Here is a 12270-nt window from a genome sequence, read left to right as displayed (position 1 = left end):
ATATTCAGAGACTCGCTCTTGAAAAAGAACTTGTTTTTATAAAGGAGCCTGATTATTCGAAGCCTTATTTATAAACTAAGTAAACGTAACTATGTTCTCGGAAGTCTTTCATTATAACGTGTGCTCTCTTTGGCTTTCCCCATTAAACGTTCCTACTCGTTCGTCTTAACCTGGAATACACTCCTAAGAGCCCTTTCATTTAACTTTTCAAGCTTGTCAACGTCGCTTTTCAGACAAAAGAATGAATGAGTTGTATACCTTTATTTTGGCTTAAAAGAAACAAGGCGTTTAATTCTATTAAATACAGAAATTTGTCTGCTAATATTACGACATAGATGGGCAATTTGCTAATGAACGTGCCTTGTCTTGACAATGTTCGCCCCACAAATAGAATCTGAAACGACAACATTATTAGGGTCGATTTACACGGTACGATTTTTGTCGCATGCGACAAGCTCACACGACAGACCTACAACATAACTTACGATTGTCGCAGCATTTTTAAATTAAAACAGGTTTAAAAATGCTACATTTTTCGTACACAACAATCGCAAATCATGTCGTGGGCCTGTAGTAAGCCGTTGTCGCATGCGACAAAAATCGTGCCGTGTAAATCGGCCCTTATAATTCCTGCAGCACTTCCCCACTGTCTACGTATCTCAAACCAAGACAGTGGAGTGCTCCTAGGCAGTTAAGGCAAGTTTAAATGACAACAGGAAGGCAAGCCAGACCAGAGTTTTTCTCCTGCGTAGCTGGAGGCCGCCTCTGTTGTTAGCGTTAGCTCGGCTAAGCCGCGCCAGTCAGTTAGGACGACTGGACTCCATCAGGCTACAACTAGGCCAAATTAACAAGGCAGGGCAATTTTTTTATCATTATTATTACTGTTATCGTCACCACAATTTTGCCTTAATGTCTTTTTCAGGTTGAAATCGCTCTCTTGTTGACTCTAGCTCTTGGCTTCCTGAGAGATGCAGATGGTACCTGTGCGGAGGAAGTAAAACACCGAGTTAACAACGCCTCGAACCCATTACGTACCCACCACCAACCATGTGCGAGGAATGTAAAAAGTCTCTTTGACAACGCCTCAGGCCCACCTAGTGGCCACCACAGCCGATGTGTTAAAAACACCGTAGATATTGGTATTTGCAATAAATTCTACACTGCTGTAACGTGCAGAAATGACAACGGATGTAGAGGAAGACCGGCGACAATGATTCGCGTCCAATGCTGCGACGGTACAAGTGTGACACTACCAACTGATTGCTACTGAGAAGAAAAACGAAGAAATTAGCCTTTTTCTTGTTGATGTATATTTATAAATAAAGTTAGACAAATGTTGGAGTCATAACCGACAACAATAATTTATTGCTGGATGTATATTAGGGCTTCCGTAGAGAGTCCTTTTGTCAATAATTAAAGTATTTAGGAATCCACGACACGATTGTCAGTTTATAATGTTGCTGTTCTCCATGTACATTGCGTTCAAAGCGTGAATGACTTTAATTCACTTTTTGTACAGCCAACCTATAATGATTAATCACTCCTTGATATCGTCTAAGACAAACACGAACTCAACTCCAACGCAACAGGAGCGGTTGATAAGACCTCATATTGCGACTGCCAAGCCTTTCACATATTGTTGAGACCAGTAGGAAATTGAAAACACAACTGACTGAACGCAGTCGCAAGAGACTAAAAACGGTGAGTGCTAAACACCACTTAATCAGAGAAACCTCAGAATTGACTTGGACTCCCGTGCAAAACTCAGCTTACATACTAATGTACTACAAACCTCTGAGAAAGCTGGTGTACTCATTTAGAACAATCCCCACGTCACTGAACTGTCGCTAACTACTGCCGGCACCAAAAAATATGATTCATTGACGAAATCAACAGAACCGTTAACAACGACAAAGCTTCGAAGCATCTACAGATCAAGACGCGCCGATGACAGTCTTCCCAGCCAGCAACATCACTTTTGATCACTTTTACTACTGCCTAATCCGGTCATAGACCAGAAAACTTATACGATTATATGACACTGCACTAGTTTCCTGACTCTGGGAAAAACTTATTCTCTGAATGTCGAAAGGCCAGTCATTGTCACCAATACCCGGTCCTTCTAAAGACTACTAGCCCCCAGATCGTACAATGTAAAAAGAGTTTAAATGCCTTGTTTATGGTGGAAGTGCACTTAGCTATCAAGCTAGTTCACAGGCACCCCACTTTTAATAGTTTGAAAAAAACATGATTAATAACCCCAAATGGGGGGAGGCCACCAGTGGGCTCTTTACAAAGCGCGGTCTTGCATACCGTCGGGACCTCTGAAATTTGAATTGACCAATCAGCATTCAGTGGGCGGGAAGAACTTTACTGTCCTAACGTCCCAGCAATTGTGTGCTCTCTGATTGGTTAGATGCAAAATATTGAAAAATTGCAGTTGATCTTCGATATGATCGACATTCAGTTTTATCGATCTTCTCTTTCACTAATTTATATACATGGCTTTTACGTTATATTACAACAGCTTACGGTGAATATTTGCAATGATATGGATTGGATCAATAGAGAGGATTTAAGATTTTATTCAGGGTGACTGAGACAGTTACGGACTTATTCGGCGGAGGAAGACTTCGCCGACAGGCTTCTGCTACGAAGGAGTTTGTTTTTTGTGATATGCGGAAGGGCGAGTTCCACGAGTTCTTCACTGGTGAGCCTTCTTTTACAGAGTTCTCGAAGTCTGGCTTTTCGGTCATGGGGCTTAAGTCCTCGTCCAGAGATAAACCGGTGGCGTCCTTGCAGTTTAATGACGGTTTTGGTTGGTAACGGAAATCGGCGAAAGTTCGGTAATGTTCATACAAATTACCGCTACAAGAGAATGAATGTTCACACGAAAGACATTGAAATCGGGGAACTTCTCTCTCTGGAGACCACATCGATAACCCATAAAGGATTTTAAAAACGAAAAACTACAACAGATATAGCTGTAGTAACAAATTGAAACATTTTTGGGTTTTAAGCTTTTTTTTGGCGCCAAAACCGGGTCACCCGCGTCCGGCAACTCGCTGCTTGGTTTTCGCTAGGCAAGATTTTAGCTGTGAAATTATACACTAAATACGGCTCGTTCTTCGTCGAACTTAACCCAGCAATCTCTAGCTATGTATTAGAATATGTCAAAACAATTTTAATATTGCCTTTACATTTGTTCAACTTGGGAAAAAAATAAGAAAAAATACCCATGATCGATTCGTTTCGAGTGGCATTTCTTGCAGCTGCACAAACTACGTCATTTAGGCACACCTGAAACGCACCACTTATGGACGACAGTCAAGTTTTCACTGCAAGGTGTGGTGTGGGCGCAACCGCCGTATGCAAGGCTGAGAGTTAAATCCAGGAAAACCGGAAACAAATCCAAACGAGAGCTTAACACGGGATTTGAACCAGGAACAACCGCATGCAAACCCAACGCCCTAAGCACTGGACCATGCCGCCTCCTAATTAATTTAAGCGATTTGGCCCCAGCTTTTGATTCAAGGAAAATGCCAAGATATTTGGCACATTTTTTTCTTTCTGAGGAAAACCGTGAGGAACTGAATGAATACCGTGATCGAAAAGTTTTACGCCTTCATTGAAGCAAGTAAGTGTAAGTAAGGTTTTTCGCGCGTAAGTAAGAGGAAAATCGTTAATTATTATTATCAATATACGCGGCCAAATAGAAAATCGGCCTCTTCACAACACACGCTCAGCGGGCCGCAAAAGACTGACAGCGGGCTGCTAATGCATTATCAGCCCTACAGCTGATTGGTTCTTGCTTCATCATCCGATGGATTTTGTGATATGCCTATTATTTATAGACGATTTTACGCATTTTTTCGGTAATTTTAAATAAGTTCACTCGACTGAGTTGATTCTTTAATAGCTTGTTCAATCAACACTTACATGATGATTTGAAGTGACTTTGAATTCGTTATTCACTTAGCTTGTATTATTAAAACTCGCATTCTTGATATCATTTGGCCTTGTTTATTGATAATAATGATAATGACATGACTTTTTTCGGGAATATTGTTTATTTGCGCCCGCGTAGTGTCACTTGCGGCCCGAGCGCGAAGCAACTCCACAATTTTAACGTTTGCGGTGCTTATCATGTTTATTGACTAATAGAACACAGTACATACAAATATGGGCGCTCCCAACTACAACGAAACCGCCAATAAGTCATATGACCAGAAGTATAATTATGTCAGTTCTAACCTAAAAAATGTTGCACAGTGGTTTTTATTTCTGTAGTTTATACGTCAACAAATTGCATTATTAGAAAGCGTAATCATGGCTTGCACGGCAAATTATAAGACTAACCCACAAACTAATCCTCCGAAAGGTGAACCCTATTCTCATGTTAATTTGTTAAGACGCGTGTAAACCAAGATGTGTGCTAAGGGTTGTGATGTACCTCGATTCTGGCGTTAACTCCATTTGATTGTACCCTTGGTTGAGGTCGAGTTTACTAAACATCGTTGCTCCGTTCAAGGCTTTGATTATTTCTTTGATTGTTGGTGTTAGATGTCTCTCTCACTGTATGGCCTTGTTTTCCTGTCTCATATCTACACACACTCTCACTTTACTGGGCTCACGCTTGGGTGCAACAACAATGGGTGATGCCCAGGGTGTAGGTCCGTCTACGCGCTCGATTACTCCCTGTTGTTCATCTTTCTCCGGCTGTTCTTCTAACTGCTTTCTCACATGAAAAGGTACTCTTTTGTGAGGTGGGGCTTAACCCACCTTATCCCCTTAACTTTCCAAGACCATGGAATAGGTCGTCATATTCTTGTACAAGCTGATCACCTCTCTCCTCAGAGGTTGGGGTGATGAGTGTTGAATTGTCGTAAGAAAATGGAGCAATCAATGTTACTATCATTATTATTATTATTATTATTATTATTAGTAGTAGTAGTAGTAGTAGTAGTAGTAGTAGTAGTAGTAGTAGTAGTAGTAGTAGTAGTAGTAGTAGTAGTAGTAGTATTTCTTGGTATTTTGATATTATACCTGTTTTAGTGACTTTTATTAGTATTGCGTGACGTTTATTATTGTAATATGATGAATAGTTAGCTGGTCAATGTCGTTTTGTTTAACCCGAAATAGGATATGATTTGTAACTTGAGATACAAAATTTAGTCGCTTTTTATTCTACTCGTGGAACGTGCAGTTGTGATTTTGGCTTACCCGTTTTTATGGCTTACCTGGTTATGCATTTATTATGGAATTCAAGGTTTACTTTGGAGTCTCGTCACGAAGTAAGTTGATTAATAAGTTTCTCTTTTCTCGATTGTTTTGTAAGAATTGGATTTAGAGTTTTCTGTTATATTGGTGTTAAATGGAATATTATCTCGCATGTAAAAACCAATTTAGTTGATCGCGTGTATTAGGAATACTTGGACATTAGCGTTTATTGATTATCAGTTTAGTTTCGTTCATTTTATATTAACCTATTAGTGTTTAAGTTTCTGTATATATTGTGTTTATTTCAGATCGAATAAAAGCTAAATAAATCAGCTTGTATTTATACGATTCGAGAGTCCAGAGTCCGTTTATTGGGTTTTCATTGCCGAAGGGACAATACCTATGTTTTTATTTGAACACCAAGTCAAATCTCTAGGTTGACCTCAGATGTTACTACCCCCAAATATTTGTACGATGAAATTTCTTTTAGCTTAGTTTTATCCAAGTAAATATCCACTTCACACTCCTTCTTTAATGCGTGTTTAGATCCAAACATCATAGTTTCTGATTTGCCAGGATGGGCCACCATATTATTATCGGTTAACCACGTATATATTTCCACGATATCGAAATTTTTTTACGAGATCGGAATATTATCATCATCATCATCATCATCATTTCAGATATCACACTGATCACTATTGAGCCCAGTGGAGACGTATTTTTTAATCCAACAGTGGCGCCCAGTTTCCCGCCAGGAAACCACTGTCAGGCATATACGCTCACTGGGACAAGCAGATCGTAATTATTGTTTCAGTTTCAAACTTAAATTACCTGCCTTGTCCTGACGAAGTTCGCCCCACAACAAGCAGGGAAAGTACAGTTTTGAAACGAAAATATATTGGTATACTCCCTGTAGCACTTCCCCAATCTCATGGTCTACGTAATTTTTGAAATCAACACAATGGCGTTCTCCCAGCCAGTTAAGGCAAACGAAATTGCACTGAAAGGCAAGCCAGACCAGAGGTTTTCTCTTGCCTAGCTGGAGGCCTTTGTTGCCCAGGTTATTAATTTGGCTGAAGGAGTCAGTCACGACGAACTCCATCAAGCTGCAACTAAGCTGGGATATGGACATTTTGTTATCATTACTATTATTATTGTTATTCTTGTCATCATCATCATTTTGCCTAAATGTCAACGGGTTTTTTTCTTTTTCAGGTTAAATTCGCTCTTTTGTTGACTCTAGCTGTTGGCTTCCTTACAGATGTTCAAGGTAGCTGTGCGAGGAATGTAAAAATTCTCCTTGACAACGCCTCAGGTCCACCAAGAGGCCACCACAGCCGATGTGTTAAAAACACCGTGGCTATTCCTATTTGCAATAAATTCTACACTGCTGTAACTTGCAGAAATGACAACGGATGTAGAGGAAGACCGGCGACAATGATTCGCGCCCAATGCTGCGACGGTACAAGAGTGGCACTACCCACTGATTGCTACTGAGAAGAAAGACGAAGAAATTGGACTTTTTCTTGTTGGTATATATTTACAAATAAATTTAGACAAATGTTGGAGCCATAACCGACAACGATAATTGATTGAAGAATGTATATTAGGGCTTCGTAGAGAATGTTTTTTATATTTAGCAATTAAAGTATTTGGAGATCAAAGTCATGATTGTCACTTTTTACTATCGTTCTGTCTCCACGTGTTCGAAAGGTGAATGGTGTTACTCACGTTTTGTACAACCAACTCCTGATGATTAATCACCTCCTACTAACGTCAAAGACAAACGGGAACAAAACGACACACAAGGAGCGCCCGGTTGATAAGACTGCCAAGCCACCTGTATTGGTGAGGCCAGAAGGAAATTGAAAACACAAATGACTGAACACAACGGAGCGACTTGAAACGATGACCTCAACAACATCATTGCTGAACACCAAATATACTGAGGAACCCCAAAAAGGACTTAAACTCCTTCGCATATATAACTTACTTTACATAGTGCTGCCAACCTCTAACGCCAGAAAGCTGGTGTACTAACATAGAACAAACTTCACTGAACCGGCGCCAGACAAATGACTCATTGACGCAACCGGCAGAAGTGTTTAACAAGGCTTCTACGGATCAAGATACATCGCCGACAGTCTTCCCAGCCAGCAACATTTGACTAGACCGACCAATAAGATCACATTTCTACTGACTAAGAGCAGAAATTAAGGACGTCCTTTTTTTCTTCAGATTTTGAAAATCTATTTGCTTAGCACCTGACTGGCAAAATGTTGAGTTTTAACTTTCATCAAAAGGCTGTTTGCTTTGAGTATGAATTTTGGATTTCGCGGTCCGCAATTACATTCAAAAATGGCCGATTGGATCTGAGAGGGCTGGATCCAAGGAGGAGTGCTGAACTCATGCTGCATAATATATAGATTTAGCCAAGCCTAAAAGCGGAGCTCCGTGGTTATTTATTCTTACTGCCAGTAGGGTTAGTGAAAATAAAAGGTTTCGAACTGTCCGCGTTTTGATGTTTCCGGTTGCTGCTTTAAATAATTAAATCATTTTCTTTCCTTTCTTCTACAGAGAAATTCATTGCCTAACTAGTGAATTCCACGGTAAATTTTACGCTAAAAACCGATATCACATGAATCACGAAGCGATGAGTACGATATCGGTTTTTCGAAGTGAAATTTACTTTGGAATTCACCAGTTTGGCAATAAATTTTTCTAGCACCGCATGAGTTTAAAAAGAAAACAAGCGCACCCTCAGCGAGCGAATGGAAAAGCAAAAAAGCCATTTCAGAGTCAACTGTCAATAGCCAGCGAATAGGAATTACGCTAAAATTAGTAGCCATAAAAAAACTTTGTCAGTTCAAGGTCAAAGAAGAGTTATACTGATGTACTTTATTCCACTTTATCTCTGAAAACGAGATGATCATTGACATTTTGATGTATTTCATTGAAACACGTCAGGTTGGCTTGGAACAAGAATCGCAAAATGCAACGAAGAAAGGACGAAAGAAGATCCGCTCTAACACTTAAATAACGTTTAGGTGCTTTAAACAAACTTCTGAAAATACAAGTTAGTGAAATTTTCCCCTAATTTTACGACAACTCATCGCGATTACGTGTTTATAACATAAGGGCAAAATTGTCTTGTCACTGTCGAGGCACATCGAAAACCAGTTGGGCAAATGGATTAAAAAGCACTCAAGTTGTTCGATTGCATTTTAGAGCAAAACAAACAAAACAAATCAACTTTTTCTTTATATCCAAAATAGTACAGATAATTGTTATTTACTTCCAGTTGACGATAAAAAAACGATTTTCATTCCTGAACAAAGGAAAAACCGATTAAGCCACTTCTTGAAAATAACAAACGGTTTAGTGCCCAAGGAAAGAATTTGTGGAATAACGTCTTGCATTAAGTATGAGCTATTACTGGTATTCTGTTTTGTCGTTGCTGTTCTCTTTCGCTCTCCTTTCGTTTCTTTTCTAGTCATAGGTCCTCCAGGCATCATGTAACCTTATGAGAGCTTCCAAAGATATGCCAAAAATTGCAATACAGCAGCTCTAAGCAAATTAAAAATAAACACTCAGCTTTAAGTTTATATCCCTCCGATGATTGACTTGAATAACTGCGTAGCCGCTAATGTGGACCACAGCTATCATGATATGTCAAACTGGATTGAAACCAGCGAAAAATTCAGAAAGAATACATTTTTCAAACCGTTTTCTACCTGAACACGAAAAGCGTTGACTGTGTGAAAACTATAGTTGATGTAGTATGGCCGTGTAGCCGCGTCGAGCGACAAAAGGCACGCGAAAAATAAAGCCTCGCTTATGTTTAGGTGAGTTAACCTGAGTTGAGCTTGCAATCCAATCGAAAAACCAGTACCTGGTCAGCGGTCAACTTCCAGGAAAACAGCTGATATCGGTGAGCTCTAAGCTTGAGCCCGCGATATGGTCACGTGATACGGGTCAGCGGATACTGGTTTTTGACACGTGTCAATTGATCAAAATATCAAAGATGTATGCTGTAAACTAGTATGATACTGGTCACATTGGCATACATGGAGGGGTGGACGTACGTACATAAGGACGATCGATGACGTCATGGCTATGAAACCAAAATTTCTTGCATCGATGGGTACCATATGTTCTTAATTATGGTGCTACCCTTCGGCCAGGATAAGCCGCGGTTTGAGTTAGCTGCGGATAGAGTAAGCCGTGAATTTCGATTTTGTACCATTAAAACGGGGTGTTCGCGTCTTATGTAGGCCGCGGCCAGCGTAAGCCGCGGCTAATTTTCTCTCGTAAAAACGGCCGTAATGTCACCAACGAGACTAATAGCTGTCATCCGGACGATCTTTCCCGGGGGTGAAATAAATTAATGATTTGTTCAGGTTAGCCGGTTTAAGCGGCTTTGCCCAATCTTTAAACCAAGGAAAATGCCAAGATATTTGGCATAATCATTTCTTTCTAAGGAAAGAAAAGAATTGAAAGAACACCGCGCGTGATCGGAAATTTGAACACCTTCAAGTAAGTAAGAGGAAACTTGTTTGTTGTCAATACCACAACTTGAACGTTTGTCTAGCTTTAAAAATGCGCAAACTGGTTTCTTTTTCGGGCTAAATTTCAGAATGCCCCCCAACTTACTTGCATTTCATTGAATAAGAATAAGCTTTATTACATTCCGACTCGTTCCTCAGAGAATGCCGCCTAGGGCAAACAATAGTAGTAAGGTGTTGCGGGGTATTCTGCAATTGCTCTCTTTTTCTATAGTTTCTAAGTCAACGGTAATTGCATTATTGCAAGGCGAAATCTTGGCAGATTTCAAGACTTACCCATAAAACTAATCCTCGGAAAAGTGAACCCTATTCTCATTCTAACTAACTCTGCACACCCATTTGTTGGCTGTCAAGTATGCTGCCACGAAATGTTAAATAGGCCTGATGGGTAATACAGACTTACTTGAAAGTTACGACTTTTTCTTCTTCCACTTCAATAACATCAATCCCTGGAAAGTCGCACTTCAGATATTAGTATCGAAACTCCATGTCCAAACCAATCAATCGCGAAAGATTCAATATTCGGGAAAATGACTTTATTTAACAACTGTTTTATTTTGGAAAAAAAGGAATTTTGCGCCAATCCAAGTTTAAATGAATCGCTAGCTAACCATAACCTCGTTGTTTTGAAAAAAAAGAAACAAATGAATGTTGAACACAAAGAGCAGACACGAAATGAAATGCACGCCTCTCTCAATAAACGTCACGAAGTGTCTCTTCATTTTGGGTTGTGATCAACTTCAAAATTAATAGGACTTGCTCCAAGAAATTAAGGGAATAAACTAAAGCGTCAAGCGTCAAGTAAAGAAAAACAGTATACGATAACCCAAACTTAAAAGTAATCGTAAAGTTCGACATATTACCGCAGTAAATATCAAGTATTTTACTACGACTGGACTCTGGGTGAGTAAAATATTTATAGGCTATATGGTAACGGAAACGTCGCTTAAAAATACAACTTTGGCTTTTTTAGTTACTACATCCTATTTGTTACTCCAACTTCAACTTCGTTCAGAAATGTTGAATGGTTGTTGAAGGAAAGTTTAAACTCTTTTAAACTAATTCAACATCGATTCAACTTGCATTCAACATGTTTCGACCGTTGAAAAGGAAGCCTGGGTGGAGGGAGGGAAGGGGGGGGGAAGGCGTGCAAACGGTTTCAAAATCGCTCTTCAACAAAATCGAACGGACGTTAAACCGTTTGCCCGTGCCTTTAGTCGATCATAAGGAGATGCAATGGATATAGTTTCAATGTTCTATGGCAATCAAGGTATCAATTGCATTGGATAGACACAAGGTCGCAAGAACACCTGTCTCAAGAAATGCTTGCTTAAATTATATACCTTTTGACAGCTGCATGCGGTAAACAACAAAGCCACAAAGCAGCAATAATTGCCGGATTAACACTTAAGACAAGAACCTCGTCTAAGACGAATTATCCGTCTAAGACGGGTATTTTGCCTGCAATTCTTTTAGATATAAATAAAGTTAAATGCGTCTTGACGACTTTAACGTCTCTAGCATAAAAACGGCCAATAACGTGGTGAGGAATCACATGAAGTTTGGCTCCGGTGTCCAACTGACATTTGATGGCTGTGCCTCCAATTCCCATTCCCCAATATCCAGTGTGTTGACAGATGTCATGCAACCTATGAAAAATTGGTCATCGCAATGTTCGTTTTCATCTGCACAGTGTATTCGTTTGTTGATTGGGCTTAAATTGACACATACTAACAAAATGAGTTCACCTCTGGCACCTTACATATCTATTTCCCTGTGCTGGGTATTTCAAGTCGTAGCACTGATTATAGTTCTACAGACATTTGTTGATGAGTATCAGGACAGATTTTAAGTTGCACTTTCGATTCGTTTCTTTCTTTAGACATCTGAGGGATCTTTCGATTGCCACGATCTGGTGCACGGGGAGTTTGCAATGTCTTGCCTTGTCATTTTACATCATGCTCGGATTTCAGATCAGCGGGTTTATCAGCTACAGTTTTGGATTTTACGAAAATCAATTAGATCTGTTCGCACATGAGAAAGAAAATCGGTTTATTATCATGACTAGAAATGATGCCTTGTTCCTTGTGTATTTTGCATAGCGACGTAAATATACTTCGTACAATGTTGGACGATTTGTTCTTCAGAATCAAGAGCCCCCCTCTTGCAAACACTTTTTCCTTTTGTTGCACTGGAGCTCGAAGCATTTTCACTTTTCTTAAGATAAATTTAGCCACCCTTTAACTTCTTCATAAAGTTCCTTCAACGGCCATATAACTGTGGATGAGCTGAAATTTTTCTTAAGTTTCACTTTATGCCATATACGCATGAGCAAAATGGTGGTTGTCGTGAGGGCTTGGAAATAGCTTAAACGCATTGGTAGAAAAAGCATCCTTGAAGCGGCATGGAATGTTGTGGAAGCTCAAGGTAAGTGGCACACGCAGGTGGTAGGGAAGAAGGAAGAAGGGAGAAACGGTAAATG

The 12270-nt window shown here is 39.8% G+C and overlaps 1 long non-coding RNA gene across 1 annotated transcript; it reads left to right on the top strand.

Moving 5' to 3' along the window:
• The first annotated feature begins 4792 nt into the window (after nt 1-4792).
• LOC137989593 (uncharacterized) lies at nt 4793-6887 on the top strand. The gene is made up of 2 exons (XR_011120914.1): nt 4793-5294; nt 6439-6887. It is a non-coding gene; the product is annotated as an uncharacterized lncRNA (long non-coding RNA).
• Nucleotides 6888-12270: the final 5383 nt, after the last annotated feature.

This window comes from Montipora foliosa, chromosome 2 (genome assembly GCF_036669935.1).
Source record: "Montipora foliosa isolate CH-2021 chromosome 2, ASM3666993v2, whole genome shotgun sequence".
Lineage (NCBI taxonomy): Eukaryota > Metazoa > Cnidaria > Anthozoa > Scleractinia > Acroporidae > Montipora > Montipora foliosa.
The sequence above is the reverse complement of the archived record's forward strand: the minus strand, read 5'-3'. Positions and strand labels throughout refer to the sequence as shown.